Source organism: Sinocyclocheilus grahami, unplaced genomic scaffold (genome assembly GCF_001515645.1).
Source record: "Sinocyclocheilus grahami isolate Dianchi unplaced genomic scaffold, SAMN03320097.WGS_v1.1 scaffold794.1, whole genome shotgun sequence".
Lineage (NCBI taxonomy): Eukaryota > Metazoa > Chordata > Actinopteri > Cypriniformes > Cyprinidae > Sinocyclocheilus > Sinocyclocheilus grahami.
Genome location: NW_015505973.1, coordinates 168,320 through 177,841, shown reverse-complemented (window position 1 = coordinate 177,841; position 9,522 = coordinate 168,320).

The following is a 9,522-nucleotide window of genomic DNA, read 5'->3' as shown; positions in this document are numbered from 1 at the left end:
AGGAAATGTATACGCGTTGGAAAAATGCTGTTTTTTTGAACTTTTTATTAATCAAGAATCCTGTAAAAAGTGTTGTTTCCAAAAAAAAAAAAAAACAATAGTATGATACGCATAAAATCTTCCAAACTTTTAATGCGTCTGCATGTGTGTGTGTGTGTGTATATATATATATATATATATATATATATACACACACACCAAAAATGTGGAATATTTTATTAAATTTTATTAAAGACTTTACAATTATATGCATATTTACAAATTATAATAATTTATTATTATATTTTTTAATTATATGAATAATAATAATAATATTATTATTATTATTATTTTGGAAATACGCTAATATGCCTGTGCATTATATAGATAGATAGATAGATAGATAGATAGATAGAATCCAAGTCTTTATCAAATATGTCGAAAGCTGAGGGGTTGTAGTACATAGTGATTTGGCTGTTTCCAAAAGAGCATGCTGCTGTTTTATGAATCAACCTGTGTGTATCTAAATAGTTCTGCTCATATACAGAATTGCAACCTGCTAGTCGAAGGCTCCCATTCCCCTGCGTAGGTTAAATTCCTGAGGTTGGAATCTTGGCTAAGTTTTACCACTTTTTCCTGGTGGCCAGCAGTGCTTGACAAAAAATGGCTATAAAACTAACCCCCACCTATCTCTCTCTCTTTCTCATATACACTCTCAGCAGTATCCTTCATTGCCCATGGCACAGGAAGCGTTCGGTAGGTAAACCCAAGAGTCTGTGTGGGCCAGGAGGACCTCACGGAAAGCAGCCTGTCTGTCCCTGTCTCTCTCTGCAGGCAGCCATGTTTAACAGTCTCTTCCCTGAAGTCATTACCCAAATTTGATGAGGAGCTGTCTGGCAAATCTCTACACTGGTAATTAATTAGATGTTTTCATGTGCCCCAGATGACTTAGAAACTCTTAATAAAATGATCTGACACATATAAGTCATTTTATATAATGTTCAGAATGTTCTGGTTTGTGGTGTAGGGCATTTCATTTTATAGGTTTGCAAACTATAGTAAATGTTTATATATAATAAAGCATTAAGGAAAATAATTACACATAAAACAATTGGTGGTGAAATTGTTTTGACTCATAAAAGTTTAGTTTCACAAATATTTACATAGAAACAGTAAGTAACACGTCTAATTAAATTATTATTTTTTTTAGTTTATTGAAGTAGAAAGAATGCAATATTTAAGTTTGGCTTCTTTTTAAAGAATACACTTTACAGATTATTGCTGAAGTGAAAAGAAAGTTACAATTTATTTATTTTCCGAAACATGTTTTACTCTAAATCTGCAAGAAAAGCCATAAATCTGAGTTGATATCTAAAAAATGCACTAAGATTTTGTTTGGGCGCAGTACCAAATGTTTCCACAAAATGAAATTCGTTCCCCATTAATTTCCAATGCAGTCATTTTTGACCACGAAGAGTACAACTGTGGCTATTTTTTCAGGCTAATTTAACCTTTTCGAATTATGTCCATGATGGGTTTTTTTCTCCACGTAGCAAGTGCGAGAACCTTCACTAAGTTTTGTATCATTCCGATGAAGTAAAAAAAAAAAAAAATCTAAAAAAAAAAATAAATAAAGGTTTCTGTCAAAAATGACCAAAGAGCTCCAGAGCATTAAATTGTGAGCACACAAAACAACATATACTAGGCTTTCTAGTTCAGTCCAAACCCTCCATGCTCATGGACCATCAAAAAACAATTGCCATTACAGGAATAAATTACAATTTAAAATATAATAAGGTAGAAGACAAAAACTATCAAATAAATAACTAAATAAAATATTACTGGTCCCAAACTTTTTAATAAAGAATATAAGTATATGTTCTACCATCAGTAGTCTGATGATTCTCCAAAGTTCATTTCTAGGCACTCCAATTCACATACATCCAGTCTAGCCGTTCCTAGATGGCCCCATTTCTATACAGTTTTCATTTAGTACCCAAAGAAATGGAACATCTGTAAACCTAACAGAGAGAGATATAAAATGTCTATTAGAGCGTTTGATGGTGGTGTAGCCATAGTTCTGTTATCACACACTGCTCTACAAAAACATATATACTCACACACAGACCATTCTTTCTCTGCACTTTTATTTCTGAGATGAAATTAAATGAAATTTCAGGGAACAATTAGAAATGAAAAAACTGTAATAATAGAACGCATTCAGCGACCACTACCGCCTTTGTACTAAATAATTATTTGTAAAGAGAGAAGCCACGCTTGGTGGAATAGCGCAGCTCTCTCCTTGATTGCTTTTGTTCTTCTACACTAGTTCTCCCTGCCCCCGTCAGCCTTTCGTTATGTGAGCTTCTCTTTTTCTTTCCTCTCAGAAGGCAATCTGACTTTGATAACAAACTCTAAAGGTCACACCGGAATTTTTTAGGTACGAACAGGAGGTTTGCCTTCAGATAAAAGAAAGTCAAGGGACGTCGGTCGTCACAGATCTAATGTTCATGTGCTCAGCTCACATTTGACGGTTGTTTCCCAGCTAGAATGAACAAATGATTTGACCCAGTTTCAAAGAACGCTGCAAAGAAATGGCTCTCTAATGACAGTGACCTCAGCACCAGATTTACTTTATCGCTAGACATCACTGCTCACTTCCTGCACCAGTCAGATATAACACAAAACTGAGAGATGGCGGGGTTATAGCTGAACTCCTGTTAGAAGAGTGGCGGAACTGTTGTTGACTCTATCTCTCATCACTGGATCTTTATGTATGTAAAATACAATGCTGTAAAGGGAGCATGAGGTCATCATGCTTGCTTTTGATGGACCAAAAGCATGGAGGACTCAATGATTTTTGAAAGCTTATTATTGTATGGCCTAAAATATTTTAGTTGAAAGAAAAAGTTTTACCTGAAAATGACACAACAAAGTCGTCTTGGGAGCCTGAAAACAAACTTACCAATAACAGTACCATTATCATTTTTGTGTTAACTACAAAAACCCAAATTTGTGAAAATGGTGACATCATACGCATGCATATTATGTGTTCAGACTATAGGAATGCGTATGTGCGCATGCTCGTAGTGTTTCTTTACAAAGTGACATTGTCAACTACTGGCCTGGCATGCATAATACAGCATATGCAAAAACTTTTCAAAAATGTAAAGGGAAAACATTTTTTAGTCATGTAAGCATAATATCATAAACATGATTAATATCAATACTCCCAGTTTCTAGTAATAAAAACAAAACAAGCAGCATTGTCATAATTACAGCAGAAATACCTTAGGAGATATCTTAGATAATATAGGGGGACTTTGAGTTTTAAACTAATATTTAAACCCATTTATTTTTTAATAGAAAGAAAGTTAATTGGGACAAAAATCATAAAAAAAACTGAAGTATCATAAAAGCAGTTTTTACAACTCAGGTTTTATATTCCAAATCCTCAGAGGCCATATGATAGACTTTTACAGTGCTTTTTGTCATTTTTACACCTTGAAAACATTTGTCCCCATTTACATTCATTGTGTTTCAATAAACCTTCCTATAAATTTATCCTTATGTGTTCCATGGAAGACAGAAAATCATAAATGGTAACATAATTTCATTTTGGGGGGAACTCAAACTCAAATAGTGGAGCATTGCTTTAGCAAGGCCAAGGTTTTTTTTTTTTTTTTAGATAGATAAATAAGATAAATAAAAAATTCCCAGGGAATCTTATGTATGACCTTGATGTTGCTAAAGCACTGCTCTGCTGTTTAAGCTTGAGTTCATCCAGGGAATGCATGAATTAATAAAAATAAATGTATACATTCAATGAAATGTAAGCCACTTTGGATAAAAGCACCTGCCAAATGCATAAATGTAAAGTAAGTCAACCAGCAAACTTTAGCCTTTAAGACCAGAAACTATTTCATAACAATTCTCATTAATATTTAGGGACACTCTTTAAAGTGCTTTGAAAATGTTCTAGTGGGAATAATTGACCCTTGCTCTTTGGGTGGGTGGTGATAAAATTGTCCTTGAAGCTGAAAGTACCAATTTACACTCCAAATCTTGTCATAAAGAGTTTAAGGTTGCTGATATTGTTTCATTTCTGGCACATAGGAATCACATGGAAATATTGCAGTTTGGGGAAAATCCGCCCTGTTGAGAAAAGTGACAGCCCAAGGACGTATTCTGGAGGCCGTCAAGTGGTCTGGGGAGAAAAAAGTGCTAAAACCAACCTTATCAAACCAGGTAAATTCATATATAGCATTATTCAAGTCCAAATTAAGTCAAATAAGTAACCATTTTTGGCTCGTCACCAGTTTCTTCCCAGTCCAGCTTATTCACATTATTCCCATTCCTAGTCTTTACATAAAACGTCTCCATTTATCTGCTGCATTTGAATTTAATAGTCCCTGATATTTTGACATGTCATTGATCATTTACTGTGATTTATTTGTGGCTAAAATGAGACTTAAGTAGCTCATAAGCTAAATTTGCCAGCTGAAGTCTTTCGAAGAAGAAATGACTGGTTCATGGAGCTAAGAAAATTTGTGTCTGAAAAAGATGGTTGATGCTTAAACTTTAAAGTCATTAGACTCAACAGCAGCATAGGAGAGAGAAGAAGACGTGATTGTAAATCTTTAGCATGGCCAAGTTTATGACAGAGGAGGATGAGAGATGTCCAGAGAGAAGATGAAGAGATTAATTTGGCCACTGCACTTCACTGCAGGGATTCATGGAAGCAGTTGTTCCCAAGTGCTTCCTGGCTCTTTAGGTTTCAATGTTCTTGATTGCAGCGGGATGTGAGCTGAACTGGATGAAGCTGCAGGATGACTCATCTTTTGGACCAGGTTTTTAAAGCCCATCCACAATTAGTCAGGGGTATTATTCAGCCCTGTGCTCTCAAGTACATGTGGTTGTGTTAATCGGACCGGCATGCTAATTGGGATGCATCTGTCCTTGTAATCAAGGGCAACTACCTGGATAACAGCAATAGACATGCCAGCTATAGGGAGGTGTTTTGTAAAACATTTAATGGGTCACAAGAAAGCAACAGACCATTGCCCCAACACACCACCTTTTTTCAATCTGCAGAAGAGCCAAAAAAGCCTTGCACTTTCTTAGTGGAGTCCACTTTTTGGAAAATCCTGCCATCTTTGCTGTCAGTGCGCACGAACAGCCAAATGTTTTTAACCTCCTAAATTAATCAGTGTGTTTGGGCTACCAGGAGTAAGCCAAGGCACTAAAAGCCACTGCATTTTTTATTTTGTTTTTATTTTACGTTTTATTTAATTAGATATGTTTGTATCGTTTTATTTAATCTTTATCTTAATTTTTTTTGTGCTATTTTATTTGTTAATTTTTTTAATTTCATTTGTTTTAATTATTTTTTATTTGTTCTTTAAATTTACATACATTTATTAGTTTTTACTCAGTGACAATTTATTTATTTATTTATGTGTTTATTTAGTTATAGTTAGTGTTTACAGAAACTACAACAAGTTTCTTTCATAATATGCTTGATTTTTTTATTTTCTTTTAGTATTTTAGTGCTGATAAAGTTAATGCATTAACTGATATATTAAAAAAATACATTAACAATGTTACATTTCTCAGGGCCAATAGGGTTATCGTTATCTAGTGGCTTTTTTCTGTTTTATAAATTTTCCTATTTTATTATATTTAAGTTGTTTAAGATATTTTATATCTAAAATGTTGTCTTTTTTTTTTGTTTATTGTGGAGTCACGAAAATGAATTTTACTTTAATCCAATTATATTTTATTCTTATTTTAGTTAATGTAAATATTTAATTTAGCTTAAATTACCCTGCTGAAGGTTTCTTTGTAATCGCCCACATGTGCTGATTTCAGGGGCCCCGTCTCTGTTTTAATCAGGGATGGGAAGGTGGGCGAGAGGCCTGGATGCTGGTGAGCGTTGAGGGGGCTTCTGGATCCGGTTGTGGGCCTCTATTGATGAAGACTTTGATCCATTGTGCTCAGTTCCCTCTTTAGAGTGCACGTGTTAGAGATATTAGTAGAATAACATGCCAGTTATAATTACATTATCTGAACAGTAGCTGAAGGAAGTCTCAAAGGTAACATTTCTTAAACTCACATTACATGTGTTGCTGTTACAACATGTTGTATTAACAATAGCTGTTTCCTTCGTACGTTCACAAGCTCTCGCTCCAGGAGTTTCTTTGACATCTGGGACGTTTTTGGCCCTGACTTTTCCAGGCTAATCGTGCCTTACCTAACGACCTGGCACGATCTGATCTAAGTCATTGATTTCAGTGATGAATTGGGGTAGTTATTTGAAAAATGAGGAAAGGATCTGAAGATTAGTAGATTAATTTCCATCACGCTTCCAGCTCCGCCTGGCCTGAGCTCTGTGCTTCAGTTGGAATGGACACTCATAAATAAGGCTATTACTGCAATCAGAGGGAAATATGAAAAAGATGGACTTTCATCTGTTAAATATTAGTATAGGAAAGCTTTCATTATGAGGGAAAATGAATCCAGAATTGAGGGTCTCTCTAACAGGCCGAGAGATCCCAGGCTCACTGTAGATCAGTCATCGAATTTGCTAGTATTGTATTTATAGTTACAGAAGATTTTGGAATGAAAAAGGTTTCTCTGCTTTTTCTCACTTTGATCTTAATGTGTTCCTGCTTTCTGAACTCATTCTACAGCTCTACAGGTTTTGCTGGGACTATTTCATCGCTATTACTCACCTGTATTAGTGCAATTTTTCCCTCCTTAATTCAGATCATTTTACTTTCACAAATACACAGTAGCCCCAATTTTTTATTTCATTTATTTATTTATTTTTTGGACACTTACTGTAAGCCACACTTGTAATAAATATATTGTTTAAATACAACTTAATTTTCTCAGTTTGCCGTGTACATTGGTATCGATTTTCAGGAAATGGGCTTACTTCTGTTTGCTAGACAAGGATCTTACTGTGAGAATAATGTGAACCTAGCCAGATGATCTGCTCAAGCGTTTACCCAAACAAAGACGATGAATCTGTCGGTAAATCAGTGGCTCTTTGGCTTGATCTCTCTGACCACCAGCCGCATCCAGTAGACTCAATTACCAATGTGGAGACACAAAAATGGTAGCGTGATCTAATGCTGGCCTGACAGTAAATCAGACCATGTTGAGTTTCCAGCTAGTCCTTCACTAAATGAGTTTATCAGCATCTCAAAATTAGTGAGGGGTCGTGTGAAGGATCTTCTGCTATTTTATGAAATAATCCATATAAGGTTTATCAGTCTTTCAACTAATTCAGATTTATGCAATGTTGATTTGAGAACAGACAAGAAAAAAAAACCCTGTTAAAAATAGAGAACGAATACATTTCTCTAGTAGCACTCCCGCATTCCTGCTGTAAAAAAAAAAAAAGCCATTAAAAAATTAATTTACCATTAGTTTACCACGATTTGTTGCAGCTCTCCAGAGAGGAGCCATGGAAAACATCAGTAGAAGAACATCTCGGGGTGACATCCCTGTGGACCCCAGAGTCAGGGTGACCATAACGATACCCCCGTGTTTCACCCCCATGTCCTGATGGCGAGAGGTCAGGGGTCATGAGGAGCATGGATATCTCTATTCCCAGAGGGACTGAAGGGTAATGGAATGGCAGATTCAGGCCAAATGGAGCAATTTGCGCTTGTCACATCTGAACATGGAAGAATAGAGAAAGAGATGAATTTGAAGTGGAGGTAAGCACTGGAATGGTCCGATCTGAAGATTTGCCACAGACTGCTATAATGTCAGACACTGAACATATTAAAATGCATGATATATATATATATATATATATGGGGTCAGTGGGATTTTTTATCAAATAAATTATTGCTGTTATTTAGCAAAGATGAAAAAAAAAAAAAATATATATATATATAATAATAATAATAATTCCTTAAATTTTTATATAGCACTTTTCTGGGCACTCAAAGTGCTTTACATAGAAGGGGGGGATCTCCTCAACCACCACCAGTGTGTATATATATATATATATATATATATATATATATATATATATATATATTCTTATTTATATTTTAAATGTACAGTATATTTATAGTATACAATATTTCTACTTGGCTGTTTTATTTACTTATTTATTTTTTTATTTGCTCAAATTCCACATGAAATCTTTTCACTGTATTTGTCTGTATATTTGCTGGTTATAAGGCACAGTGTGGTTGTAATTTACTCGCTCTCTACAGTTTTGCGTATGTGTGTGTTTGTGAGTGTGAGCAGTGGTTTGCAAATAGTTTTGCATCAGGACTGAGCCCAACATACTGTACATGTATTGATATTTCCAATAACCCAGCATTAGGCTAAATTACAAGCATAACGTAGAATGCGTAGAAAAATTCCCTTCTGTCCACAGACTAAACAGACCTGAGACCCATTTTTGTGTTGTGACCCACCAGTTAAGAAGCACTGCAGAGTGTTATTGGCTGTTTGCCATGATCAGTGCATTGTCTGGTCTGGTTATGGCCTCTTCACCTGTCATTCTGTCATCATGGATGATAGACCCCTCCCACTTACTAGGCCCAGTCTGTCACAGGGACAGACGTTTACTTACCCCTATAATTGCTGTTTGAGGATTGAGTTTGATAGAGTTAACATGTTCAAACATGCTAGTTATTCAGGTTAAGTCATGCGTGCCTACGTTAAAACATTGGTGTGTGTGTGAGTCTGAACAAATGCTGAGTGTGCAAATAAACGTTATATGACTGATAGCATGTGTTAGGGACTGCAGAGGGGTGGATGTGCTGTCTGTCTCTGTTGTTAAGCAGATGCGTTGGTCTCCAAGCTGATTTTTCCTCCCAACCTCCTTCAGGCAACATCCCAACATCCAGATAACTTGCTTACAGTGCTTCATCCCACATGGTAACGTCTAGGTTACTTGTGTAACCCTCGTTCCCTGAAGGAGGGAACGGAGACGTTACGTCAGTGACTGACGAATTGGGATCTCGCCCGAGAGCCCAATCCCCTTTGAGTGTTAACTAAACAAGCCAATGACAGTTGGCGTGCGTGTTTCGCCACGCGCACCCCGCCCCGCAGCGCGGGGATAAAAGGAGAGTGCGTGCAAACGCACATCAGTTTTTCGCTGAGGAGCCGAGACTACGTGCCCCGGCCGTACAGCGGTGGTACAGCAACTGTGGCGATGGAACGTAACGTCTCCATTCCCTCCTTCAGGGAATGAGGGTTACACAAGTAACCTAGACGTTCCCATTCAGTCAGTCACGTTCTACGTTACGTCAGTGACTGACGAATTGGGATCCGTATGGAAAACACCACTATTGCGGACCCCCTCCAGCGCCCTGCGGAAGCCGGCAAGTCCCCCCACACCAGCTGGGGCGGAAGATAGGACAGCGGCTAGGCAGAGGTGTCCGACACTGCTGTTCCATACAGTGGTACATTGGATAACACTGGGAAAGCGTACTCAGTTGTGACGCTATGGAAGCCACATCCCGCATATAGGAGGTATCATGTGGAATTACACATATGGACTGGCCC